This window comes from Hyperolius riggenbachi, chromosome 8 (genome assembly GCF_040937935.1).
Source record: "Hyperolius riggenbachi isolate aHypRig1 chromosome 8, aHypRig1.pri, whole genome shotgun sequence".
Taxonomy (NCBI): domain Eukaryota; kingdom Metazoa; phylum Chordata; class Amphibia; order Anura; family Hyperoliidae; genus Hyperolius; species Hyperolius riggenbachi.
In genome coordinates, this window is record NC_090653.1 from 89739501 (window position 1) to 89764347 (window position 24847).

General features: G+C 43.1%; 31 non-coding genes across 31 annotated transcripts; 15 read left to right on the forward strand and 16 right to left on the reverse strand.

Annotated features, from left to right (window-relative positions):
- Window positions 1-337: 337 nt before the first annotated feature.
- TRNAQ-UUG (transfer RNA glutamine (anticodon UUG)) lies at window positions 338-410 on the reverse strand. The gene has a single exon. It is a non-coding gene; the product is annotated as a tRNA-Gln (tRNA).
- A 277-nt stretch (window positions 411-687) lies between these two features.
- Window positions 688-797, forward strand: TRNAL-CAA (transfer RNA leucine (anticodon CAA)). The gene is made up of 2 exons: window positions 688-725; window positions 752-797. It is a non-coding gene; the product is annotated as a tRNA-Leu (tRNA).
- A 1151-nt stretch (window positions 798-1948) lies between these two features.
- TRNAQ-UUG (transfer RNA glutamine (anticodon UUG)) lies at window positions 1949-2021 on the reverse strand. Its single transcript has one exon. It is a non-coding gene; the product is annotated as a tRNA-Gln (tRNA).
- A 277-nt stretch (window positions 2022-2298) lies between these two features.
- On the forward strand, window positions 2299-2408 carry TRNAL-CAA (transfer RNA leucine (anticodon CAA)). The gene is made up of 2 exons: window positions 2299-2336; window positions 2363-2408. It is a non-coding gene; the product is annotated as a tRNA-Leu (tRNA).
- Window positions 2409-3562: 1154 nt separating this feature from the next.
- Window positions 3563-3635, reverse strand: TRNAR-UCG (transfer RNA arginine (anticodon UCG)). The gene has a single exon. It is a non-coding gene; the product is annotated as a tRNA-Arg (tRNA).
- Window positions 3636-3912: 277 nt separating this feature from the next.
- TRNAL-CAA (transfer RNA leucine (anticodon CAA)) lies at window positions 3913-4022 on the forward strand. Its single transcript has 2 exons — window positions 3913-3950; window positions 3977-4022. It is a non-coding gene; the product is annotated as a tRNA-Leu (tRNA).
- Window positions 4023-5176: 1154 nt separating this feature from the next.
- TRNAR-UCG (transfer RNA arginine (anticodon UCG)) lies at window positions 5177-5249 on the reverse strand. The gene has a single exon. It is a non-coding gene; the product is annotated as a tRNA-Arg (tRNA).
- Window positions 5250-5526: 277 nt separating this feature from the next.
- TRNAL-CAA (transfer RNA leucine (anticodon CAA)) lies at window positions 5527-5636 on the forward strand. Its single transcript has 2 exons — window positions 5527-5564; window positions 5591-5636. It is a non-coding gene; the product is annotated as a tRNA-Leu (tRNA).
- Window positions 5637-6790: 1154 nt separating this feature from the next.
- Window positions 6791-6863, reverse strand: TRNAR-UCG (transfer RNA arginine (anticodon UCG)). The gene has a single exon. It is a non-coding gene; the product is annotated as a tRNA-Arg (tRNA).
- Window positions 6864-7140: 277 nt separating this feature from the next.
- TRNAL-CAA (transfer RNA leucine (anticodon CAA)) lies at window positions 7141-7250 on the forward strand. The gene is made up of 2 exons: window positions 7141-7178; window positions 7205-7250. It is a non-coding gene; the product is annotated as a tRNA-Leu (tRNA).
- Window positions 7251-8404: 1154 nt separating this feature from the next.
- On the reverse strand, window positions 8405-8477 carry TRNAR-UCG (transfer RNA arginine (anticodon UCG)). The gene has a single exon. It is a non-coding gene; the product is annotated as a tRNA-Arg (tRNA).
- A 277-nt stretch (window positions 8478-8754) lies between these two features.
- On the forward strand, window positions 8755-8864 carry TRNAL-CAA (transfer RNA leucine (anticodon CAA)). The gene is made up of 2 exons: window positions 8755-8792; window positions 8819-8864. It is a non-coding gene; the product is annotated as a tRNA-Leu (tRNA).
- A 1154-nt stretch (window positions 8865-10018) lies between these two features.
- TRNAR-UCG (transfer RNA arginine (anticodon UCG)) lies at window positions 10019-10091 on the reverse strand. The gene has a single exon. It is a non-coding gene; the product is annotated as a tRNA-Arg (tRNA).
- Window positions 10092-10368: 277 nt separating this feature from the next.
- Window positions 10369-10478, forward strand: TRNAL-CAA (transfer RNA leucine (anticodon CAA)). The gene is made up of 2 exons: window positions 10369-10406; window positions 10433-10478. It is a non-coding gene; the product is annotated as a tRNA-Leu (tRNA).
- A 1154-nt stretch (window positions 10479-11632) lies between these two features.
- TRNAR-UCG (transfer RNA arginine (anticodon UCG)) lies at window positions 11633-11705 on the reverse strand. Its single transcript has one exon. It is a non-coding gene; the product is annotated as a tRNA-Arg (tRNA).
- A 277-nt stretch (window positions 11706-11982) lies between these two features.
- TRNAL-CAA (transfer RNA leucine (anticodon CAA)) lies at window positions 11983-12092 on the forward strand. The gene is made up of 2 exons: window positions 11983-12020; window positions 12047-12092. It is a non-coding gene; the product is annotated as a tRNA-Leu (tRNA).
- A 1154-nt stretch (window positions 12093-13246) lies between these two features.
- On the reverse strand, window positions 13247-13319 carry TRNAR-UCG (transfer RNA arginine (anticodon UCG)). The gene has a single exon. It is a non-coding gene; the product is annotated as a tRNA-Arg (tRNA).
- A 277-nt stretch (window positions 13320-13596) lies between these two features.
- Window positions 13597-13706, forward strand: TRNAL-CAA (transfer RNA leucine (anticodon CAA)). The gene is made up of 2 exons: window positions 13597-13634; window positions 13661-13706. It is a non-coding gene; the product is annotated as a tRNA-Leu (tRNA).
- A 1154-nt stretch (window positions 13707-14860) lies between these two features.
- Window positions 14861-14933, reverse strand: TRNAR-UCG (transfer RNA arginine (anticodon UCG)). The gene has a single exon. It is a non-coding gene; the product is annotated as a tRNA-Arg (tRNA).
- A 277-nt stretch (window positions 14934-15210) lies between these two features.
- TRNAL-CAA (transfer RNA leucine (anticodon CAA)) lies at window positions 15211-15320 on the forward strand. The gene is made up of 2 exons: window positions 15211-15248; window positions 15275-15320. It is a non-coding gene; the product is annotated as a tRNA-Leu (tRNA).
- A 1154-nt stretch (window positions 15321-16474) lies between these two features.
- Window positions 16475-16547, reverse strand: TRNAR-UCG (transfer RNA arginine (anticodon UCG)). The gene has a single exon. It is a non-coding gene; the product is annotated as a tRNA-Arg (tRNA).
- A 277-nt stretch (window positions 16548-16824) lies between these two features.
- Window positions 16825-16934, forward strand: TRNAL-CAA (transfer RNA leucine (anticodon CAA)). Its single transcript has 2 exons — window positions 16825-16862; window positions 16889-16934. It is a non-coding gene; the product is annotated as a tRNA-Leu (tRNA).
- Window positions 16935-18088: 1154 nt separating this feature from the next.
- Window positions 18089-18161, reverse strand: TRNAR-UCG (transfer RNA arginine (anticodon UCG)). Its single transcript has one exon. It is a non-coding gene; the product is annotated as a tRNA-Arg (tRNA).
- Window positions 18162-18438: 277 nt separating this feature from the next.
- On the forward strand, window positions 18439-18548 carry TRNAL-CAA (transfer RNA leucine (anticodon CAA)). The gene is made up of 2 exons: window positions 18439-18476; window positions 18503-18548. It is a non-coding gene; the product is annotated as a tRNA-Leu (tRNA).
- Window positions 18549-19701: 1153 nt separating this feature from the next.
- TRNAR-UCG (transfer RNA arginine (anticodon UCG)) lies at window positions 19702-19774 on the reverse strand. Its single transcript has one exon. It is a non-coding gene; the product is annotated as a tRNA-Arg (tRNA).
- A 277-nt stretch (window positions 19775-20051) lies between these two features.
- Window positions 20052-20161, forward strand: TRNAL-CAA (transfer RNA leucine (anticodon CAA)). The gene is made up of 2 exons: window positions 20052-20089; window positions 20116-20161. It is a non-coding gene; the product is annotated as a tRNA-Leu (tRNA).
- Window positions 20162-21315: 1154 nt separating this feature from the next.
- TRNAR-UCG (transfer RNA arginine (anticodon UCG)) lies at window positions 21316-21388 on the reverse strand. Its single transcript has one exon. It is a non-coding gene; the product is annotated as a tRNA-Arg (tRNA).
- A 277-nt stretch (window positions 21389-21665) lies between these two features.
- Window positions 21666-21775, forward strand: TRNAL-CAA (transfer RNA leucine (anticodon CAA)). Its single transcript has 2 exons — window positions 21666-21703; window positions 21730-21775. It is a non-coding gene; the product is annotated as a tRNA-Leu (tRNA).
- Window positions 21776-22929: 1154 nt separating this feature from the next.
- Window positions 22930-23002, reverse strand: TRNAR-UCG (transfer RNA arginine (anticodon UCG)). The gene has a single exon. It is a non-coding gene; the product is annotated as a tRNA-Arg (tRNA).
- Window positions 23003-23279: 277 nt separating this feature from the next.
- TRNAL-CAA (transfer RNA leucine (anticodon CAA)) lies at window positions 23280-23389 on the forward strand. Its single transcript has 2 exons — window positions 23280-23317; window positions 23344-23389. It is a non-coding gene; the product is annotated as a tRNA-Leu (tRNA).
- A 1154-nt stretch (window positions 23390-24543) lies between these two features.
- On the reverse strand, window positions 24544-24616 carry TRNAR-UCG (transfer RNA arginine (anticodon UCG)). The gene has a single exon. It is a non-coding gene; the product is annotated as a tRNA-Arg (tRNA).
- Between the last annotated feature and the right edge of the window lie 231 nt (window positions 24617-24847).

A 24847-nucleotide genomic window follows, 5' to 3' on the forward strand; every position in this document is an offset into this window, starting at 1 on the left:
GGGCCATATAGTTTACTTAGAGTCTCTTCCCAGGTCCATCAGGGTATTGGGTTCAAAGTAAGGCAAAAGTTAGAATCCCAGTGTGGACTAGCAGTGTTTATTTGAGGTTGATGTAAAAACTTTGCTGGGACTTGCACAAGTTGTAAGAAAAGAGTTAGCGTCATTGACATTGTGGTGAAAGCTAAGCAAAAGCAGCCACCTTTGTAGCTGTAAACAGTCAAGGGCAGGGATTGAATGATAAGCATGAGTGAGGAAGCACAGGCTTTTGCAAAGTCTCCGAGGACATTTACAACAAGAGGAGCAAATACTCTACAGAAGTGACAAGAACAGAGCTCAACAACCACGAAGGGACTCGAACCCTCAATCTTCTGATCCAAAGTCAGACGCCTTATCCATTAGGCCACGCGGTCTCATGCCTCTTTATGAAGAAACCATTTTCCACTGGAAACAGCCACCGCATAGGAAAAGACGCTCAAGGAGCACAAAGGATTTCATTTGTTAGAGCAGGCACATGACATTGCTGTCTAAGGTATTGCAGTGATCCAAAATGGCAGTTTGATGAGTGTTTTCAGAGAAAAAAACATGCCTTGCAGTGTTCATGAAGTCTTCTAGGCTAAGTTTGTGGTTGTCTCTTCTTTGTTAAGTATAGTCATTTTGCCAGCTGCATGGGTACATAGTACACTGCTTGTCAGGATGGCCGAGTGGTCTAAGGCGCCAGACTCAAGAGGCTTCTCTTCCCTTCTCATGGGCCTTCTGGTCTCCGAATGGAGGCGTGGGTTCAAATCCCACTTCTGACAGAGCTTTTTCACTTTGTCCATCATGGCACATTGGTCAGGCCTGCCAAAACAAGCTCTTGGGTCTTTTCATTTACTAGGCTCTTCAAAGGGCCTTCTCAACAGCAACCTCACATGGACTTTTGGAAAATCTCGCAGAAAAGGAACAAGGCCGACTTTTTTCTACAAGCTTTCTAACACACGTTTTACAAACTGACAAATTCCATCCCCTTTGGCACACCTACAGTCATATGGGTTAGCTCATCTTCTCTTCTAGTTCACTTCATCAGGATCAGAAGCTTTGGAGGCAATTTGTTTTGCTAAATCTTAAAAGGTTAGTGTACAGGTAAAGTGACAATGTAAGGAGACCGAACTCAGGAGATAGGTTTTGGCAATAACTTACAGGTCTTCCCTGTATGTTCTGACCTTTGGTGAAAGAGGTGGGGTTATTCCCTCTTCTGACAAGACTCATTTGTTGAAATTTCAACGGACCCTTCCTTGAAAAGAGTTCAGGTTGCAAGAAAACCAATTGCAGTGTTCCATTTGCGGTGTGAATCATATCTTTTCAGAGGAAATGACAGACATACTTTCCAAATTTCAGGCAAGAACTCTTCATATAAATTGGGAACCGAGGCAACCTTTTGAAATTGTTGAGCTTGCAACAAGAAGGAATCGCATCGTGCCACTTGACATGCTGTGTCTGCACCTTTGTAAAAGTCTGGCTTACAGCAGAATTGCAGACAAGGATTTCCTAAATCATATAGGAAATTAATTTTCTCATGTTAGTAAACAAAATGCTTAGCAGAAAGGGAGATGCCACCATGAATGTTTGAACCCTGGGTCATATAGTTTACTTAGAGTCTCTTCCCAGGTCCATCAGGGTATTGGGTTCAAAGTAAGGCAAAGGTTAGAATCCCAGTGTGGACTAGCAGTGTTTATTTGAGGTTGATGTAAAAACTTTGCTGGGACTTGCACAAGTTGTAAGAAAAGAGTTAGCGTCATTGACATTGTGGTGAAAGCTCAGCAAAAGCAGCCACCTTTGTAGCTGTAAACAGTCAAGGGCAGGGATTGAATGATAAGCATGAGTGAGGAAGCACAGGCTTTTGCAAAGTCTCCGAGGACATTTACAACAAGAGGAGCAAATACTCTACAGAAGTGACAAGAACAGAGCTCAACGACCACGAAGGGACTCGAACCCTCAATCTTCTGATCCAAAGTCAGACGCCTTATCCATTAGGCCACGCGGTCTCATGCCTCTTTATGAAGAAACCATTTTCCACTGGAAACAGCCACCGCATAGGAAAAGACACTCAAGGAGCACAAAGGATTTCATTTGTTAGAGCAGGCACATGACATTGCTGTCTAAGGTATTGCAGTGATCCAAAATGGCAGTTTGATGAGTGTTTTCAGAGAAAAAAACATGCCTTGCAGTGTTCATGAAGTCTTCTAGGCTAAGTTTGTGGTTGTCTCTTCTCTGTTAAGTATAGTCATTTTGCCAGCTGCATGGGTTCATAGTACACCGCTTGTCAGGATGGCCGAGTGGTCTAAGGCGCCAGACTCAAGAGGCTTCTCTTCCCTTCTCATGGCCCTTCTGGTCTCCGAATGGAGGCGTGGGTTCAAATCCCACTTCTGACAGAGCTTTTTCACTTTGTCCATCATGGCACATTGGTCAGGCCTGCCAAAACAAGCTCTTGGGTCTTTTCATTTACTAGGCTCTTCAAAGGGCCTTCTCAACAGCAACCTCACATGGACTTTTGGAAAATCTCGCAGAAAAGGAACAAGGCCGACTTTTTTCTACAAGCTTTCTAACACACGTTTTACAAACTGACAAATTCCATCCCCTTTGGCACACCTACAGTCATATGGGTTAGCTCATCTTCTCTTCTAGTTCACTTCATCAGGATCAGAAGCTTTGGAGGCAATTTGTTTTGCTAAATCTTAAAAGGTTAGTGTACAGGTAAAGTGACAAATATGTAAGGAGACCGAACTCAGGAGATAGGTTTTGGCAATAACTTACAGGTCTTCCCTGTATGTTCTGACCTTTGGTGAAAGAGGTGGGGTTATTCCCTCTTCTGACAAGACTCATTTGTTGAAATTTCAACGGACCCTTCCTTGAAAAGAGTTCAGGTTGCAAGAAAACCAATTGCAGTGTTCCATTTGCGGTGTGAATCATATCTTTTCAGAGGAAATGACAGACATACTTTCCAAATTTCAGGCAAGAACTCTTCATATAAATTGGGAACCGAGGCAACCTTTTGAAATTGTTGAGCTTGCAACAAGAAGGAATCGCATCGTGCCACTTGACATGCTGTGTCTGCACCTTTGTAAAAGTCTGGCTTACAGCAGAATTGCAGACAAGGATTTTCTAAATCATATAGGAAATTAATTTTCTCATGTTAGTAAACAAAATGCTTAGCAGAAAGGGAGATGCCACCATGAATGTTTGAACCCTGGGTCATATAGTTTACTTAGAGTCTCTTCCCAGGTCCATCAGGGTATTGGGTTCAAAGTAAGGCAAAGGTTAGAATCCCAGTGTGGACTAGCAGTGTTTATTTGAGGTTGATGTAAAAACTTTGCTGGGACTTGCACAAGTTGTAAGAAAAGAGTTAGCGTCATTGACATTGTGGTGAAAGCTCAGCAAAAGCAGCCACCTTTGTAGCTGTAAACAGTCAAGGGCAGGGATTGAATGATAAGCATGAGTGAGGAAGCACAGGCTTTTGCAAAGTCTCCGAGGACATTTACAACAAGAGGAGCAAATACTCTACAGAAGTGACAAGAACAGAGCTCAACGACCACGAAGGGACTCGAACCCTCAATCTTCTGATCCGAAGTCAGACGCCTTATCCATTAGGCCACGCGGTCTCATGCCTCTTTATGAAGAAACCATTTTCCACTGGAAACAGCCACCGAATAGGAAAAGACGCTCAAGGAGCACAAAGGATTTCATTTGTTAGAGCAGGCACATGACATTGCTGTCTAAGGTATTGCAGTGATCCAAAATGGCAGTTTGATGAGTGTTTTCAGAGAAAAAAACATGCCTTGCAGTGTTCATGAAGTCTTCTAGGCTAAGTTTGTGGTTGTCTCGTCTCTGTTAAGTATAGTCATTTTGCCAGCTGCATGGGTACTTAGTACACCGCTTGTCAGGATGGCCGAGTGGTCTAAGGCGCCAGACTCAAGAGGCTTCTCTTCCCTTCTCATGGGCCTTCTGGTCTCCGAATGGAGGCGTGGGTTCAAATCCCACTTCTGACAGAGCTTTTTCACTTTGTCCATCATGGCACATTGGTCAGGCCTGCCAAAACAAGCTCTTGGGTCTTTTCATTTACTAGGCTCTTCAAAGGGCCTTCTCAACAGCAACCTCACATGGACTTTTGGAAAATCTCGCAGAAAAGGAACAAGGCCGACTTTTTTCTACAAGCTTTCTAACACACGTTTTACAAACTGACAAATTCCATCCCCTTTGGCACACCTACAGTCATATGGGTTAGCTCATCTTCTCTTCTAGTTCACTTCATCAGGATCAGAAGCTTTGGAGGCAATTTGTTTTGCTAAATCTTAAAAGGTTAGTGTACAGGTAAAGTGCCAAATATGTAAGGAGACCGAACTCAGGAGATAGGTTTTGGCAATAACTTACAGGTCTTCCCTGTATGTTCTGACCTTTGGTGAAAGAGGTGGGGTTATTCCCTCTTCTGACAAGACTCATTTGTTGAAATTTCAACGGACCCTTCCTTGAAAAGAGTTCAGGTTGCAAGAAAACCAATTGCAGTGTTCCATTTGCGGTGTGAATCATATCTTTTCAGAGGAAATGACAGACATACTTTCCAAATTTCAGGCAAGAACTCTTCATATAAATTGGGAACCGAGGCAACCTTTTGAAATTGTTGAGCTTGCAACAAGAAGGAATCACATCGTGCCACTTGACATGCTGTGTCTGCACCTTTGTAAAAGTCTGGCTTACAGCAGAATTGCAGACAAGGATTTCCTAAATCATATAGGAAATTAATTTTCTCATGTTAGTAAACAAAATGCTTAGCAGAAAGGGAGATGCCACCATGAATGTTTGAACCCTGGGTCATATAGTTTACTTAGAGTCTCTTCCCAGGTCCATCAGGGTATTGGGTTCAAAGTAAGGCAAAGGTTAGAATCCCAGTGTGGACTAGCAGTGTTTATTTGAGGTTGATGTAAAAACTTTGCTGGGACTTGCACAAGTTGTAAGAAAAGAGTTAGCGTCATTGACATTGTGGTGAAAGCTCAGCAAAAGCAGCCACCTTTGTAGCTGTAAACAGTCAAGGGCAGGGATTGAATGATAAGCATGAGTGAGGAAGCACAGGCTTTTGCAAAGTCTCCGAGGACATTTACAACAAGAGGAGCAAATACTCTACAGAAGTGACAAGAACAGAACTCAACGACCACGAAGGGACTCTAACCCTCAATCTTCTGATCCGAAGTCAGACGCCTTATCCATTAGGCCACGCGATCTCATGCCTCTCTATGAAGAAACCATTTTCCACTGGAAACAGCCACCGCATAGGAAAAGACGCTCAAGGAGCACAAAGGATTTCATTTGTTAGAGCAGGCACATGACATTGCTGTCTAAGGTATTGCAGTGATCCAAAATGGCAGTTTGATGAGTGTTTTCAGAAAAAAAAACATGCCTTGCAGTGTTCATGAAGTTTTCTAGGCTAAGTTTGTGGTTGTCTCTTCTCTGTTAAGTATAGTCATTGTGCCAGCTGCATGGGTACATAGTACACCGCTTGTCAGGATGGCCGAGTGGTCTAAGGCGCCAGACTCAAGAGGCTTCTCTTCCCTTCTCATGGGCCTTCTGGTCTCCGAATGGAGGCGTGGGTTCAAATCCCACTTCTGACAGAGCTTTTTCACTTTGTCCATCATGGCACATTGGTCAGGCCTGCCAAAACAAGCTCTTGGGTCTTTTCATTTACTAGGCTCTTCAAAGGGCCTTCTCAACAGCAACCTCACATGGACTTTTGGAAAATCTCGCAGAAAAGGAACAAGGCCGACTTTTTTCTACAAGCTTTCTAACACACGTTTTACAAACTGACAAATTCCATCCCCTTTGGCACACCTACAGTCATATGGGTTAGCTCATCTTCTCTTCTAGTTCACTTCATCAGGATCAGAAGCTTTGGAGGCAATTTGTTTTGCTAAATCTTAAAAGGTTAGTGTACAGGTAAAGTGACAAATATGTAAGGAGACCGAACTCAGGAGATAGGTTTTGGCAATAACTTACAGGTCTTCCCTGTATGTTCTGACCTTTGGTGAAAGAGGTGGGGTTATTCCCTCTTCTGACAAGACTCATTTGTTGAAATTTCAACGGACCCTTCCTTGAAAAGAGTTCAGGTTGCAAGAAAACCAATTGCAGTGTTCCATTTGCGGTGTGGATCATATCTTTTCAGAGGAAATGACAGACATACTTTCCAAATTTCAGGCAAGAACTCTTCATATAAATTGGGAACCGAGGCAACCTTTTGAAATTGTTGAGCTTGCAACAAGAAGGAATCGCATCGTGCCACTTGACATGCTGTGTCTGCACCTTTGTAAAAGTCTGGCTTACAGCAGAATTGCAGACAAGGATTTCCTAAATCATATAGGAAATTAATTTTCTCCTGTTAGTAAACAAAATGCTTAGCAGAAAGGGAGATGCCACCATGAATGTTTGAACCCTGGGTCATATAGTTTACTTAGAGTCTATTCCCAGGTCCATCAGGGTATTGGGTTCAAAGTAAGGCAAAGGTTAGAATCCCAGTGTGGACTAGCAGTGTTTATTTGAGGTTGATGTAAAAACTTTGCTGGGACTTGCACAAGTTGTAAGAAAAGAGTTAGCGTCATTGACATTGTGGTGAAAGCTCAGCAAAAGCAGCCACCTTTGTAGCTGTAAACAGTCAAGGGCAGGGATTGAATGATAAGCATGAGTGAGGAAGCACAGGCTTTTGCAAAGTCTCCGAGGACATTTACAACAAGAGGAGCAAATACTCTACAGAAGTGACAAGAACAGAGCTCAACGACCACGAAGGGACTCGAACCCTCAATCTTCTGATCCGAAGTCAGACGCCTTATCCATTAGGCCACGCGGTCTCAAGCCTCTTTATGAAGAAACCATTTTCCACTGGAAACAGCCACCGCATAGGAAAAGACGCTCAAGGAGCACAAAGGATTTCATTTGTTAGAGCAGGCACATGACATTGCTGTCTAAGGTATTGCAGTGATCCAAAATGGCAGTTTGATAAGTGTTTTCAGAAAAAAAAACATGCCTTGCAGTGTTCATGAAGTCTTCTAGGCTAAGTTTGTGGTTGTCTCTTCTCTGTGAAGTATAGTCATTGTGCCAGCTGCATGGGTACATAGTACACCGCTTGTCAGGATGGCCGAGTGGTCTATGGCGCCAGACTCAAGAGGCTTCTCTTCCCTTCTCATGGGCCTTCTGGTCTCCGATTGGAGGCGTGGGTTCAAATCCCACTTCTGACAGAGCTTTTTCACTTTGTCCATCATGGCACATTGGTCAGGCCTGCCAAAACAAGCTCTTGGGTCTTTTCATTTACTAGGCTCTTCAAAGGGCCTTCTCAACAGCAACCTCACATGGACTTTTGGAAAATCTCGCAGAAAAGGAACAAGGCCGACTTTTTTCTACAAGCTTTCTAACACACGTTTTACAAACTGACAAATTCCATCCCCTTTGGCACACCTACAGTCATATGGGTTAGCTCATCTTCTCTTCTAGTTCACTTCATCAGGATCAGAAGCTTTGGAGGCAATTTGTTTTGCTAAATCTTAAAAGGTTAGTGTACAGGTAAAGTGACAAATATGTAAGGAGACCGAACTCAGGAGATAGGTTTTGGCAAGAACTTACAGGTCTTCCCTGTATGTTCTGACCTTTGGTGAAAGAGGTGGGGTTATTCCCTCTTCTGACAAGACTCATTTGTTGAAATTTCAACGGACCCTTCCTTGAAAAGAGTTCAGGTTGCAAGAAAACCAATTGCAGTGTTCCATTTGCGGTGTGGATCATATCTTTTCAGAGGAAATGACAGACATACTTTCCAAATTTCAGGCAAGAACTCTTCATATAAATTGGGAACCGAGGCAACCTTTTGAAATTGTTGAGCTTGCAACAAGAAGGAATCGCATCGTGCCACTTGACATGCTGTGTCTGCACCTTTGTAAAAGTCTGGCTTACAGCAGAATTGCAGACAAGGATTTCCTAAATCATATAGGAAATTAATTTTCTCATGTTAGTAAACAAAATGCTTAGCAGAAAGGGAGATGCCACCATGAATGTTTGAACCCTGGGTCATATAGTTTACTTAGAGTCTCTTGCAAGGTCCATCAGGGTATTGGGTTCAAAGTAAGGCAAAGGTTAGAATCCCAGTGTGGACTAGCAGTGTTTATTTGAGGTTGATGTAAAAACTTTGCTGGGACTTGCACAAGTTGTAAGAAAAGAGTTAGCGTCATTGACATTGTGGTGAAAGCTCAGCAAAAGCAGCCACCTTTGTAGCTGTAAACAGTCAAGGGCAGGGATTGAATGATAAGCATGAGTGAGGAAGCACAGGCTTTTGCAAAGTCTCCGAGGACATTTACAACAAGAGGAGCAAATACTCTACAGAAGTGACAAGAACAGAGCTCAACGACCACGAAGGGACTCGAACCCTCAATCTTCTGATCCGAAGTCAGACACCTTATCCATTAGGCCACGCAGTCTCATGCCTCTTTATGAAGAAACCATTTTCCACTGGAAACAGCCACCGCATAGGAAAAGACGCTCAAGGAGCACAAAGGATTTCATTTGTTAGAGCAGGCACATGACATTGCTGTCTAAGGTATTGCAGTGATCCAAAATGGCAGTTTGATGAGTGTTTTCAGAGAAAAAAACATGACTTGCAGTGTTCATGAAGTCTTCTAGGCTAAGTTTGTGGTTGTCTCTTCTCTGTTAAGTATAGTCATTGTGCCAGCTGCATGGGTACATAGTGCACCGCTTGTCAGGATGGCCGAGTGGTCTAAGGCGCCAGACTCAAGAGGCTTCTCTTCCCTTCTCATGGGCCTTCTGGTCTCCGAATGGAGGCGTGGGTTCAAATCCCACTTCTGACAGAGCTTTTTCACTTTGTCCATCATGGCACATTTGTCAGGCCTGCCAAAACAAGCTCTTGGGTCTTTTCATTTACTAGGCTCTTCAAAGGGCCTTCTCAACAGCAACCTCACATGGACTTTTGGAAAATCTCGCAGAAAAGGAACAAGGCCGACTTTTTTCTACAAGCTTTCTAACACACGTTTTACAAACTGACAAATTCCATCCCCTTTGGCACACCTACAGTCATATGGGTTAGCTCATCTTCTCTTCTAGTTCACTTCATCAGGATCAGAAGCTTTGGAGGCAATTTGTTTTGCTAAATCTTAAAAGGTTAGTGTACAGGTAAAGTGACAAATATGTAAGGAGACCGAACTCAGGAGATAGGTTTTGGCAATAACTTACAGGTCTTCCCTGTATGTTCTGACCTTTGGTGAAAGAGGTGGGGTTATTCCCTCTTCTGACAAGACTCATTTGTTGAAATTTCAACGGACCCTTCCTTGAAAAGAGTTCAGGTTGCAAGAAAACCAATTGCAGTGTTCCATTTGCGGTGTGAATCATATCTTTTCAGAGGAAATGACAGACATACTTTCCAAATTTCAGGCAAGAACTCTTCATATAAATTGGGAACCGAGGCAACCTTTTGAAATTGTTGAGCTTGCAACAAGAAGGAATCGCATCGTGCCACTTGACATGCTGTGTCTGCACCTTTGTAAAAGTCTGGCTTACAGCAGAATTGCAGACAAGGATTTCCTAAATCATATAGGAAATTAATTTTCTCATGTTAGTAAACAAAATGCTTAGCAGAAAGGGAGATGCCACCATGAATGTTTGAACCCTGGGTCATATAGTTTACTTAGAGTCTCTTCCCAGGTCCATCAGGGTATTGGGTTCAAAGTAAGGCAAAGGTTAGAATCCCAGTGTGGACTAGCAGTGTTTATTTGAGGTTGATGTAAAAACTTTGCTGGGACTTGCACAAGTTGTAAGAAAAGAGTTAGCGTCATTGACATTGTGGTGAAAGCTCAGCAAAAGCAGCCACCTTTGTAGCTGTAAACAGTCAAGGGCAGGGATTGAATGATAAGCATGAGTGAGGAAGCACAGGCTTTTGCAAAGTCTCCGAGGACATTTACAACAAGAGGAGCAAATACTCTACAGAAGTGACAAGAACAGAGCTCAACGACCACGAAAGGACTCGAACCCTCAATCTTCTGATCCGAAGTCAGACGCCTTATCCATTAGGCCACGCGGTCTCATGCCTCTTTATGAAGAAACCATTTTCCACTGGAAACAGCCACCGCATAGGAAAAGACGCTCAAGGAGCACAAAGGATTTCATTTGTTAGAGCAGGCACATGACATTGCTGTCTAAGGTATTGCAGTGATCCAAAATGGCAGTTTGATGAGTGTTTTCAGAGAAAAAAACATGCCTTGCAGTGTTCATGAAGTCTTCTAGGCTAAGTTTGTGGTTGTCTCTTCTCTGTTAAGTATAGTCATTTTGCCAGCTGCATGGGTACATAGTACACCGCTTGTCAGGATGGCCGAGTGGTCTAAGGCGCCAGACTCAAGAGGCTTCTCTTCCCTTCTCATGGGCCTTCTGGTCTCCGAATGGAGGCGTGGGTTCAAATCCCACTTCTGACAGAGCTTTTTCACTTTGTCCATCATGGCACATTGGTCAGGCCTGCCAAAACAAGCTCTTGGGTCTTTTCATTTACTAGGCTCTTCAAAGGGCCTTCTCAACAGCAACCTCACATGGACTTTTGGAAAATCTCGCAGAAAAGGAACAAGGCTGACTTTTTTCTACAAGCTTTCTAACACACGTTTTACAAACTGACAAATTCCATCCCCTTTGGCACACCTACAGTCATATGGGTTAGCTCATCTTCTCTTCTAGTTCACTTCATCAGGATCAGAAGCTTTGGAGGCAATTTGTTTTGCTAAATCTTAAAAGGTTAGTGTACAGGTAAAGTGACAAATATGTAAGGAGACCGAACTCAGGAGATAGGTTTTGGCAATAACTTACAGGTCTTCCCTGTATGTTCTGACCTTTGGTGAAAGAGGTGGGGTTATTCCCTCTTCTGACAAGACTCATTTGTTGAAATTTCAACGGACCCTTCCTTGAAAAGAGTTCAGGTTGCAAGAAAACCAATTGCAGTGTTCCATTTGCGGTGTGAATCATATCTTTTCAGAGGAAATGACAGACATACTTTCCAAATTTCAGGCAAGAACTCTTCATATAAATTGGGAACCGAGGCAACCTTTTGAAATTGTTGAGCTTGCAACAAGAAGGAATCGCATCGTGCCACTTGACATGCTGTGTCTGCACCTTTGTAAAAGTCTGGCTTACAGCAGAATTGCAGACAAGGATTTCCTAAATCATATAGGAAATTAATTTTCTCATGTTAGTAAACAAAATGCTTAGCAGAAAGGGAGATGCCACCATGAATGTTTGAACCCTGGGTCATATAGTTTACTTAGAGTCTCTTGCAAGGTCCATCAGGGTATTGGGTTCAAAGTAAGGCAAAGGTTAGAATCCCAGTGTGGACTAGCAGTGTTTATTTGAGGTTGATGTAAAAACTTTGCTGGGACTTGCACAAGTTGTAAGAAAAGAGTTAGCGTCATTGACATTGTGGTGAAAGCTCAGCAAAAGCAGCCACCTTTGTAGCTGTAAACAGTCAAGGGCAGGGATTGAATGATAAGCATGAGTGAGGAAGCACAGGCTTTTGCAAAGTCTCCGAGGACATTTACAACAAGAGGAGCAAATACTCTACAGAAGTGACAAGAACAGAGCTTAACGACCACAAAGGGACTCGAACCCTCAATCTTCTGATCCGAAGTCAGACGCCTTATCCATTAGGCCACGCGGTCTCATGCCTCTTTATGAAGAAACCATTTTCCACTGGAAACAGCCACCGCATAGGAAAAGACGCTCAAGGAGCACAAAGAATTTCATTTGTTAGAGCAGGCACATGACATTGCTGTCTAAGGTATTGCAGTGATCCAAAATGGCAGTTTGATGAGTGTTTTCAGAGAAAAAAACATGACTTGCAGTGTTCATGAAGTCTTCTAGGCTAAGTTTGTGGTTGTCTCTTCTCTGTTAAGTATAGTCATTGTGCCAGCTGCATGGGTACATAGTGCACTGCTTGTCAGGATGGCCGAGTGGTCTAAGGCGCCAGACTCAAGAGGCTTCTCTTCCCTTCTCATGGGCCTTCTGGTCTCCGAATGGAGGCGTGGGTTCAAATCCCACTTCTGACAGAGCTTTTTCACTTTGTCCATCATGGCACATTTGTCAGGCCTGCCAAAACAAGCTCTTGGGTCTTTTCATTTACTAGGCTCTTCAAAGGGCCTTCTCAACAGCAACCTCACATGGACTTTTGGAAAATCTCGCAGAAAAGGAACAAGGCCGACTTTTTTCTACAAGCTTTCTAACACACGTTTTACAAACTGACAAATTCCATCCCCTTTGGCACACCTACAGTCATATGGGTTAGCTCATCTTCTCTTCTAGTTCACTTCATCAGGATCAGAAGCTTTGGAGGCAATTTGTTTTGCTAAATCTTAAAAGGTTAGTGTACAGGTAAAGTGACAAATATGTAAGGAGACCGAACTCAGGAGATAGGTTTTGGCAATAACTTACAGGTCTTCCCTGTATGTTCTGACCTTTGGTGAAAGAGGTGGGGTTATTCCCTCTTCTGACAAGACTCATTTGTTGAAATTTCAACGGACCCTTCCTTGAAAAGAGTTCAGGTTGCAAGAAAACCAATTGCAGTGTTCCATTTGCGGTGTGAATCATATCTTTTCAGAGGAAATGACAGACATACTTTCCAAATTTCAGGCAAGAACTCTTCATATAAATTGGGAACCGAGGCAACCTTTTGAAATTGTTGAGCTTGCAACAAGAAGGAATCGCATCGTGCCACTTGACATGCTGTGTCTGCACCTTTGTAAAAGTCTGGCTTACAGCAGAATTGCAGACAAGGATTTCCTAAATCATATAGGAAATTAATTTTCTCATGTTAGTAAACAAAATGCTTAGCAGAAAGGGAGATGCCACCATGAATGTTTGAACCCTGGGTCATATAGTTTACTTAGAGTCTCTTCCCAGGTCCATCAGGGTATTGGGTTCAAAGTAAGGCAAAGGTTAGAATCCCAGTGTGGACTAGCAGTGTTTATTTGAGGTTGATGTAAAAACTTTGCTGGGACTTGCACAAGTTGTAAGAAAAGAGTTAGCGTCATTGACATTGTGGTGAAAGCTCAGCAAAAGCAGCCACCTTTGTAGCTGTAAACAGTCAAGGGCAGGGATTGAATGATAAGCATGAGTGAGGAAGCACAGGCTTTTGCAAAGTCTCCGAGGACATTTACAACAAGAGGAGCAAATACTCTACAGAAGTGACAAGAACAGAGCTCAACGACCACGAAGGGACTCGAACCCTCAATCTTCTGATCCGAAGTCAGACGCCTTATCCATTAGGCCACGCAGTCTCATGCCTCTTTATGAAGAAACCATTTTCCACTGGAAACAGCCACCGCATAGGAAAAGACGCTCAAGGAGCACAAAGGATTTCATTTGTTAGAGCAGGCACATGACATTGCTGTCTAAGGTATTGCAGTGATCCAAAATGGCAGTTTGATAAGTGTTTTCAGAAAAAAAAACATGCCTTGCAGTGTTCATGAAGTCTTCTAGGCTAAGTTTGTGGTTGTCTCTTCTCTGTGAAGTATAGTCATTGTGCCAGCTGCATGGGTACATAGTACACCGCTTGTCAGGATGGCCGAGTGGTCTATGGCGCCAGACTCAAGAGGCTTCTCTTCCCTTCTCATGGGCCTTCTGGTCTCCGATTGGAGGCGTGGGTTCAAATCCCACTTCTGACAGAGCTTTTTCACTTTGTCCATCATGGCACATTGGTCAGGCCTGCCAAAACAAGCTCTTGGGTCTTTTCATTTACTAGGCTCTTCAAAGGGCCTTCTCAACAGCAACCTCACATGGACTTTTGGAAAATCTCGCAGAAAAGGAACAAGGCCGACTTTTTTCTACAAGCTTTCTAACACACGTTTTACAAACTGACAAATTCCATCCCCTTTGGCACACCTACAGTCATATGGGTTAGCTCATCTTCTCTTCTAGTTCACTTCATCAGGATCAGAAGCTTTGGAGGCAATTTGTTTTGCTAAATCTTAAAAGGTTAGTGTACAGGTAAAGTGACAAATATGTAAGGAGACCGAACTCAGGAGATAGGTTTTGGCAAGAACTTACAGGTCTTCCCTGTATGTTCTGACCTTTGGTGAAAGAGGTGGGGTTATTCCCTCTTCTGACAAGACTCATTTGTTGAAATTTCAACGGACCCTTCCTTGAAAAGAGTTCAGGTTGCAAGAAAACCAATTGCAGTGTTCCATTTGCGGTGTGGATCATATCTTTTCAGAGGAAATGACAGACATACTTTCCAAATTTCAGGCAAGAACTCTTCATATAAATTGGGAACCGAGGCAACCTTTTGAAATTGTTGAGCTTGCAACAAGAAGGAATCGCATCGTGCCACTTGACATGCTGTGTCTGCACCTTTGTAAAAGTCTGGCTTACAGCAGAATTGCAGACAAGGATTTCCTAAATCATATAGGAAATTAATTTTCTCATGTTAGTAAACAAAATGCTTAGCAGAAAGGGAGATGCCACCATGAATGTTTGAACCCTGGGTCATATAGTTTACTTAGAGTCTCTTGCAAGGTCCATCAGGGTATTGGGTTCAAAGTAAGGCAAAGGTTAGAATCCCAGTGTGGACTAGCAGTGTTTATTTGAGGTTGATGTAAAAACTTTGCTGGGACTTGCACAAGTTGTAAGAAAAGAGTTAGCGTCATTGACATTGTGGTGAAAGCTCAGCAAAAGCAGCCACCTTTGTAGCTGTAAACAGTCAAGGGCAGGGATTGAATGATAAGCATGAGTGAGGAAGCACAGGCTTTTGCAAAGTCTCCGAGGACATTTACAACAAGAGGAGCAAATACTCTACAGAAGTGACAAGAACAGAGCTCAACGACCACGAAAGGACTCGAACCCTCAATCTTCTGATCCGAAGTCAGACGCCTTATCCATTAGGCCACGCGGTCTCATGCCTCTTTATGAAGAAACCATTTTCCACTGGAAACAGCCACCGCATAGGAAAAGACGCTCAAGGAGCACAAAGGATTTCATTTGTTAGAGCAGGCACATGACATTGCTGTCTAAGGTATTGCAGTGATCCAAAATGGCAGTTTGATGAGTGTTTTCAGAGAAAAAAACATGCCTTGCAGTGTTCATGAAGTCTTCTAGGCTAAGTTTGTGGTTGTCTCTTCTCTGTTAAGTATAGTCATTTTGCCAGCTGCATGGGTACATAGTACACCGCTTGTCAGGATGGCCGAGTGGTCTAAGGCGCCAGACTCAAGAGGCTTCTCTTCCCTTCTCATGGGCCTTCTGGTCTCCGAATGGAGGCGTGGGTTCAAATCCCACTTCTGACAGAGCTTTTTCACTTTGTCCATCATGGCACATTGGTCAGGCCTGCCAAAACAAGCTCTTGGGTCTTTTCATTTACTAGGCTCTTCAAAGGGCCTTCTCAACAGCAACCTCACATGGACTTTTGGAAAATCTCGCAGAAAAGGAACAAGGCTGACTTTTTTCTACAAGCTTTCTAACACACGTTTTACAAACTGACAAATTCCATCCCCTTTGGCACACCTACAGTCATATGGGTTAGCTCATCTTCTCTTCTAGTTCACTTCATCAGGATCAGAAGCTTTGGAGGCAATTTGTTTTGCTAAATCTTAAAAGGTTAGTGTACAGGTAAAGTGACAAATATGTAAGGAGACCGAACTCAGGAGATAGGTTTTGGCAATAACTTACAGGTCTTCCCTGTATGTTCTGACCTTTGGTGAAAGAGGTGGGGTTATTCCCTCTTCTGACAAGACTCATTTGTTGAAATTTCAACGGACCCTTCCTTGAAAAGAGTTCAGGTTGCAAGAAAACCAATTGCAGTGTTCCATTTGCGGTGTGAATCATATCTTTTCAGAGGAAATGACAGACATACTTTCCAAATTTCAGGCAAGAACTCTTCATATAAATTGGGAACCGAGGCAACCTTTTGAAATTGTTGAGCTTGCAACAAGAAGGAATCGCATCGTGCCACTTGACATGCTGTGTCTGCACCTTTGTAAAAGTCTGGCTTACAGCAGAATTGCAGACAAGGATTTCCTAAATCATATAGGAAATTAATTTTCTCATGTTAGTAAACAAAATGCTTAGCAGAAAGGGAGATGCCACCATGAATGTTTGAACCCTGGGTCATATAGTTTACTTAGAGTCTCTTGCAAGGTCCATCAGGGTATTGGGTTCAAAGTAAGGCAAAGGTTAGAATCCCAGTGTGGACTAGCAGTGTTTATTTGAGGTTGATGTAAAAACTTTGCTGGGACTTGCACAAGTTGTAAGAAAAGAGTTAGCGTCATTGACATTGTGGTGAAAGCTCAGCAAAAGCAGCCACCTTTGTAGCTGTAAACAGTCAAGGGCAGGGATTGAATGATAAGCATGAGTGAGGAAGCACAGGCTTTTGCAAAGTCTCCGAGGACATTTACAACAAGAGGAGCAAATACTCTACAGAAGTGACAAGAACAGAGCTTAACGACCACAAAGGGACTCGAACCCTCAATCTTCTGATCCGAAGTCAGACGCCTTATCCATTAGGCCACGCGGTCTCATGCCTCTTTATGAAGAAACCATTTTCCACTGGAAACAGCCACCGCATAGGAAAAGACGCTCAAGGAGCACAAAGAATTTCATTTGTTAGAGCAGGCACATGACATTGCTGTCTAAGGTATTGCAGTGATCCAAAATGGCAGTTTGATGAGTGTTTTCAGAGAAAAAAACATGACTTGCAGTGTTCATGAAGTCTTCTAGGCTAAGTTTGTGGTTGTCTCTTCTCTGTTAAGTATAGTCATTGTGCCAGCTGCATGGGTACATAGTGCACTGCTTGTCAGGATGGCCGAGTGGTCTAAGGCGCCAGACTCAAGAGGCTTCTCTTCCCTTCTCATGGGCCTTCTGGTCTCCGAATGGAGGCGTGGGTTCAAATCCCACTTCTGACAGAGCTTTTTCACTTTGTCCATCATGGCACATTTGTCAGGCCTGCCAAAACAAGCTCTTGGGTCTTTTCATTTACTAGGCTCTTCAAAGGGCCTTCTCAACAGCAACCTCACATGGACTTTTGGAAAATCTCGCAGAAAAGGAACAAGGCCGACTTTTTTCTACAAGCTTTCTAACACACGTTTTACAAACTGACAAATTCCATCCCCTTTGGCACACCTACAGTCATATGGGTTAGCTCATCTTCTCTTCTAGTTCACTTCATCAGGATCAGAAGCTTTGGAGGCAATTTGTTTTGCTAAATCTTAAAAGGTTAGTGTACAGGTAAAGTGACAAATATGTAAGGAGACCGAACTCAGGAGATAGGTTTTGGCAATAACTTACAGGTCTTCCCTGTATGTTCTGACCTTTGGTGAAAGAGGTGGGGTTATTCCCTCTTCTGACAAGACTCATTTGTTGAAATTTCAACGGACCCTTCCTTGAAAAGAGTTCAGGTTGCAAGAAAACCAATTGCAGTGTTCCATTTGCGGTGTGAATCATATCTTTTCAGAGGAAATGACAGACATACTTTCCAAATTTCAGGCAAGAACTCTTCATATAAATTGGGAACCGAGGCAACCTTTTGAAATTGTTGAGCTTGCAACAAGAAGGAATCGCATCGTGCCACTTGACATGCTGTGTCTGCACCTTTGTAAAAGTCTGGCTTACAGCAGAATTGCAGACAAGGATTTCCTAAATCATATAGGAAATTAATTTTCTCATGTTAGTAAACAAAATGCTTAGCAGAAAGGGAGATGCCACCATGAATGTTTGAACCCTGGGTCATATAGTTTACTTAGAGTCTCTTCCCAGGTCCATCAGGGTATTGGGTTCAAAGTAAGGCAAAGGTTAGAATCCCAGTGTGGACTAGCAGTGTTTATTTGAGGTTGATGTAAAAACTTTGCTGGGACTTGCACAAGTTGTAAGAAAAGAGTTAGCGTCATTGACATTGTGGTGAAAGCTCAGCAAAAGCAGCCACCTTTGTAGCTGTAAACAGTCAAGGGCAGGGATTGAATGATAAGCATGAGTGAGGAAGCACAGGCTTTTGCAAAGTCTCCGAGGACATTTACAACAAGAGGAGCAAATACTCTACAGAAGTGACAAGAACAGAGCTCAACGACCACGAAGGGACTCGAACCCTCAATCTTCTGATCCGAAGTCAGACGCCTTATCCATTAGGCCACGCAGTCTCATGCCTCTTTATGAAGAAACCATTTTCCACTGGAAACAGCCACCGCATAGGAAAAGACGCTCAAGGAGCACAAAGGATTTCATTTGTTAGAGCAGGCACATGACATTGCTGTCTAAGGTATTGCAGTGATCCAAAATGGCAGTTTGATGAGTGTTTTCAGAGAAAAAAACATGCCTTGCAGTGTTCATGAAGTCTTCTAGGCTAAGTTTGTGGTTGTCTCTTCTCTGTTAAGTATAGTCATTGTGCCAGCTGCATGGGTACATAGTACACCGCTTGTCAGGATGGCCGAGTGGTCTAAGGCGCCAGACTCAAAAGGCTTCTCTTCCTTTCTCATGGGCCTTCTGGTCTCTGAATGGAGGCGTGGGTTCTAATCCCACTTCTGCCAGAGCTTTTCACTTTGTCCATCATGGCAAATTGGTCAGGCCTGCCAAAACAAGCTCTTGGGTCTTTTCATTTACTAGGCTCTTCAAAGGGCCTTCTCAACAGCAACCTCACATGGACTTTTGGAAAATCTCGCAGAAAAGGAACAAGGCCGACTTTTTTCTACAAGCTTTCTAACACACGTTTTACAAACTGACAAATTCCATCCCCTTTGGCACACCTACAGTCATATGGGTTAGCTCATCTTCTCTTCTAGTTCACTTCATCAGGATCAGAAGCTTTGGAGGCAATTTGTTTTGCTAAATCTTAAAAGGTTAGTGTACAGGTAAAGTGACAAATATGTAAGGAGACCGAACTCAGGAGATAGGTTTTGGCAATAACTTACAGGTCTTCCCTGTATGTTCTGACCTTTGGTGAAAGAGGTGGGGTTATTCCCTCTTCTGACAAGACTCATTTGTTGAAATTTCAACGGACCCTTCCTTGAAAAGAGTTCAGGTTGCAAGAAAACCAATTGCAGTGTTCCATTTGCGGTGTGGATCATATCTTTTCAGAGGAAATGACAGACATACTTTCCAAATTTCAGGCAAGAACTCTTCATATAAATTGGGAACCGAGGCAACCTTTTGAAATTGTTGAGCTTGCAACAAGAAGGAATCGCATCGTGCCACTTGACATGCTGTGTCTGCACCTTTGTAAAAGTCTGGCTTACAGCAGAATTGCAGACAAGGATTTCCTAAATCATATAGGAAATTAATTTTCTCATGTTAGTAAACAAAATGCTTAGCAGAAAGGGAGTTGCCACCATGAATGTTTGAACCCTGGGTCATATAGTTTACTTAGAGTCTCTTCCAAGGTCCATCAGGGTATTGGGTTCAAAGTAAGGCAAAGGTTAGAATCCCAGTGTGGACTAGCAGTGTTTATTTGAGGTTGATGTAAAAACTTTGCTGGGACTTGCACAAGTTGTAAGAAAAGAGTTAGCGTCATTGACATTGTGGTGAAAGCTCAGCAAAAGCAGCCACCTTTGTAGCTGTAAACAGTCAAGGGCAGGGATTGAATGATAAGCATGAGTGAGGAAGCACAGGCTTTTGCAAAGTCTCCGAGGACATTTACAACAAGAGGAGCAAATACTCTACAGAAGTGACAAGAACAGAGCTCAACGACCACGAAGGGACTCGAACCCTCAATCTTCTGATCCGAAGTCAGACGCCTTATCCATTAGGCCACGCGGTCTCAAGCCTCTTTATGAAGAAACCATTTTCCACTGGAAACAGCCACCGCATAGGAAAAGACGCTCAAGGAGCACAAAGGATTTCATTTGTTAGAGCAGGCACATGACATTGCTGTCTAAGGTATTGCAGTGATCCAAAATGGCAGTTTGATAAGTGTTTTCAGAAAAAAAAACATGCCTTGCAGTGTTCATGAAGTCTTCTAGGCTAAGTTTGTGGTTGTCTCTTCTCTGTTAAGTATAGTCATTGTGCCAGCTGCATGGGTACATAGTACACCGCTTGTCAGGATGGCCGAGTGGTCTAAGGCGCCAGACTCAAGAGGCTTCTCTTCCCTTCTCATGGGCCTTCTGGTCTCCGATTGGAGGCGTGGGTTCAAATCCCACTTCTGACAGAGCTTTTTCACTTTGTCCATCATGGCACATTGGTCAGGCCTGCCAAAACAAGCTCTTGGGTCTTTTCATTTACTAGGCTCTTCAAAGGGCCTTCTCAACAGCAACCTCACATGGACTTTTGGAAAATCTCGCAGAAAAGGAACAAGGCCGACTTTTTTCTACAAGCTTTCTAACACACGTTTTACAAACTGACAAATTCCATCCCCTTTGGCACACCTACAGTCATATGGGTTAGCTCATCTTTTCTTCTAGTTCACTTCATCAGGATCAGAAGCTTTGGAGGCAATTTGTTTTGCTAAATCTTAAAAGGTTAGTGTACAGGTAAAGTGACAAATATGTAAGGAGACCGAACTCAGGAGATAGGTTTTGGCAAGAACTTACAGGTCTTCCCTGTATGTTCTGACCTTTGGTGAAAGAGGTGGGGTTATTCCCTCTTCTGACAAGACTCATTTGTTGAAATTTCAACGGACCCTTCCTTGAAAAGAGTTCAGGTTGCAAGAAAACCAATTGCAGTGTTCCATTTGCGGTGTGAATCATATCTTTTCAGAGGAAATGACAGACATACTTTCCAAATTTCAGGCAAGAACTCTTCATATAAATTGGGAACTGAGGCAACCTTTTGAAATTGTTGAGCTTGCAACAAGAAGGAATCGCATTGTGCCACTTGACATGCTGTGTCTGCACCTTTGTAAAAGTCTGGCTTACAGCAGAATTGCAGACAAGGATTTCCTAAATCATATAGGAAATTAATTTTCTCATGTTAGTAAACAAAATGCTTAGCAGAAAGGGAGATGCCACCATGAATGTTTGAACCCTGGGTCATATAGTTTACTTAGAGTCTCTTGCAAGGTCCATCAGGGTATTGGGTTCAAAGTAAGGCAAAGGTTAGAATCCCAGTGTGGACTAGCAGTGTTTATTTGAGGTTGATGTAAAAACTTTGCTGGGACTTGCACAAGTTGTAAGAAAAGAGTTAGCGTCATTGACATTGTGGTGAAAGCTCAGCAAAAGCAGCCACCTTTGTAGCTGTAAACAGTCAAGGGCAGGGATTGAATGATAAGCATGAGTGAGGAAGCACAGGCTTTTGCAAAGTCTCCGAGGACATTTACAACAAGAGGAGCAAATACTCTACAGAAGTGACAAGAACAGAGCTCAACGACCACGAAGGGACTCGAACCCTCAATCTTCTGATCCGAAGTCAGACGCCTTATCCATTAGGCCTCGCGGTCTCATGCCTCTTTATGAAGAAACCATTTTCCACTGGAAACAGCCACCGCATAGGAAAAGACGCTCAAGGAGCACAAAGGATTTCATTTGTTAGAGCAGGCACATGACATTGCTGTCTAAGGTATTGCAGTGATCCAAAATGGCAGTTTGATGAGTGTTTTCAGAGAAAAAAACATGCCTTGCAGTGTTCATGAAGTCTTCTAGGCTAAGTTTGTGGTTGTCTCTTCTCTGTTAAGTATAGTCATTTTGCCAGCTGCATGGGTACATAGTACACCGCTTGTCAGGATGGCCGAGTGGTCTAAGGCGCCAGACTCAAGAGGCTTCTCTTCCCTTCTCATGGGCCTTCTGGTCTCCGAATGGAGGCGTGGGTTCAAATCCCACTTCTGACAGAGCTTTTTCACTTTGTCCATCATGGCACATTGGTCAGGCCTGCCAAAACAAGCTCTTGGGTCTTTTCATTTACTAGGCTCTTCAAAGGGCCTTCTCAACAGCAACCTCACATGGACTTTTGGAAAATCTCGCAGAAAAGGAACAAGGCTGACTTTTTTCTACAAGCTTTCTAACACACGTTTTACAAACTGACAAATTCCATCCCCTTTGGCACACCTACAGTCATATGGGTTAGCTCATCTTCTCTTCTAGTTCACTTCATCAGGATCAGAAGCTTTGGAGGCAATTTGTTTTGCTAAATCTTAAAAGGTTAGTGTACAGGTAAAGTGACAAATATGTAAGGAGACCGAACTCAGGAGATAGGTTTTGGCAATTACTTACAGGTCTTCCCTGTATGTTCTGACCTTTGGTGAAAGAGGTGGGGTTATTCCCTCTTCTGACAAGACTCATTTGTTGAAATTTCAACGGACCCTTCCTTGAAAAGAGTTCAGGTTGCAAGAAAACCAATTGCAGTGTTCCATTTGCGGTGTGAATCATATCTTTTCAGAGGAAATGACAGACATACTTTCCAAATTTCAGGCAAGAACTCTTCATATAAATTGGGAACCGAGGCAACCTTTTGAAATTGTTGAGCTTGCAACAAGAAGGAATCGCATCGTGCCACTTGACATGCTGTGTCTGCACCTTTGTAAAAGTCTGGCTTACAGCAGAATTGCAGACAAGGATTTCCTAAATCATATAGGAAATTAATTTTCTCATGTTAGTAAACAAAATGCTTAGCAGAAAGGGAGATGCCACCATGAATGTTTGAACCCTGGGTCATATAGTTTACTTAGAGTCTCTTGCAAGGTCCATCAGGGTATTGGGTTCAAAGTAAGGCAAAGGTTAGAATCCCAGTGTGGACTAGCAGTGTTTATTTGAGGTTGATGTAAAAACTTTGCTGGGACTTGCACAAGTTGTAAGAAAAGAGTTAGCGTCATTGACATTGTGGTGAAAGCTCAGCAAAAGCAGCCACCTTTGTAGCTGTAAACAGTCAAGGGCAGGGATTGAATGATAAGCATGAGTGAGGAAGCACAGGCTTTTGCAAAGTCTCCGAGGACATTTACAACAAGAGGAGCAAATACTCAACAGAAGTGACAAGAACAGAGCTCAACGACCACAAAGGGACTCGAACCCTCAATCTTCTGATCCGAAGTCAGACGCCTTATCCATTAGGCCACGCGGTCTCATGCCTCTTTATGAAGAAACCATTTTCCACTGGAAACAGCCACCGCATAGGAAAAGACGCTCAAGGAGCACAAAGAATTTCATTTGTTAGAGCAGGCACATGACATTGCTGTCTAAGGTATTGCAGTGATCCAAAATGGCAGTTTGATGAGTGTTTTCAGAGAAAAAAACATGACTTGCAGTGTTCATGAAGTCTTCTAGGCTAAGTTTGTGGTTGTCTCTTCTCTGTTAAGTATAGTCATTGTGCCAGCTGCATGGGTACATAGTGCACTGCTTGTCAGGATGGCCGAGTGGTCTAAGGCGCCAGACTCAAGAGGCTTCTCTTCCCTTCTCATGGGCCTTCTGGTCTCCGAATGGAGGCGTGGGTTCAAATCCCACTTCTGACAGAGCTTTTTCACTTTGTCCATCATGGCACATTTGTCAGGCCTGCCAAAACAAGCTCTTGGGTCTTTTCATTTACTAGGCTCTTCAAAGGGCCTTCTCAACAGCAACCTCACATGGACTTTTGGAAAATCTCGCAGAAAAGGAACAAGGCCGACTTTTTTCTACAAGCTTTCTAACACACGTTTTACAAACTGACAAATTCCATCCCCTTTGGCACACCTACAGTCATATGGGTTAGCTCATCTTCTCTTCTAGTTCACTTCATCAGGATCAGAAGCTTTGGAGGCAATTTGTTTTGCTAAATCTTAAAAGGTTAGTGTACAGGTAAAGTGACAAATATGTAAGGAGACCGAACTCAGGAGATAGGTTTTGGCAATAACTTACAGGTCTTCCCTGTATGTTCTGACCTTTGGTGAAAGAGGTGGGGTTATTCCCTCTTCTGACAAGACTCATTTGTTGAAATTTCAACGGACCCTTCCTTGAAAAGAGTTCAGGTTGCAAGAAAACCAATTGCAGTGTTCCATTTGCGGTGTGAATCATATCTTTTCAGAGGAAATGACAGACATACTTTCCAAATTTCAGGCAAGAACTCTTCATATAAATTGGGAACCGAGGCAACCTTTTGAAATTGTTGAGCTTGCAACAAGAAGGAATCGCATCGTGCCACTTGACATGCTGTGTCTGCACCTTTGTAAAAGTCTGGCTTACAGCAGAATTGCAGACAAGGATTTCCTAAATCATATAGGAAATTAATTTTCTCATGTTAGTAAACAAAATGCTTAGCAGAAAGGGAGATGCCACCATGAATGTTTGAACCCTGGGTCATATAGTTTACTTAGAGTCTCTTCCCAGGTCCATCAGGGTATTGGGTTCAAAGTAAGGCAAAGGTTAGAATCCCAGTGTGGACTAGCAGTGTTTATTTGAGGTTGATGTAAAAACTTTGCTGGGACTTGCACAAGTTGTAAGAAAAGAGTTAGCGTCATTGACATTGTGGTGAAAGCTCAGCAAAAGCAGCCACCTTTGTAGCTGTAAACAGTCAAGAGCAGGGATTGAATGATAAGCATGAGTGAGGAAGCACAGGCTTTTGCAAAGTCTCCGAGGACATTTACAACAAGAGGAGCAAATACTCTACAGAAGTGACAAGAACAGAGCTCAACGACCACGAAGGGACTCGAACCCTCAATCTTCTGATCCGAAGTCAGACGCCTTATCCATTAGGCCACGCGGTCTCATGCCTCTTTATGAAGAAACCATTTTCCACTGGAAACAGCCACCGCGTAGGAAATGACGCTCAAGGAGCACAAAGGATTTCATTTGTTAGAGCAGGCACATGACATTGCTGTCTAAGGTATTGCAGTGATCCAAAATGGCAGTTTGATGAGTGTTTTCAGAGAAAAAAACATGCCTTGCAGTGTTCATGAAGTCTTCTAGGCTAAGTTTGTGGTTGTCTCTTCTCTGTT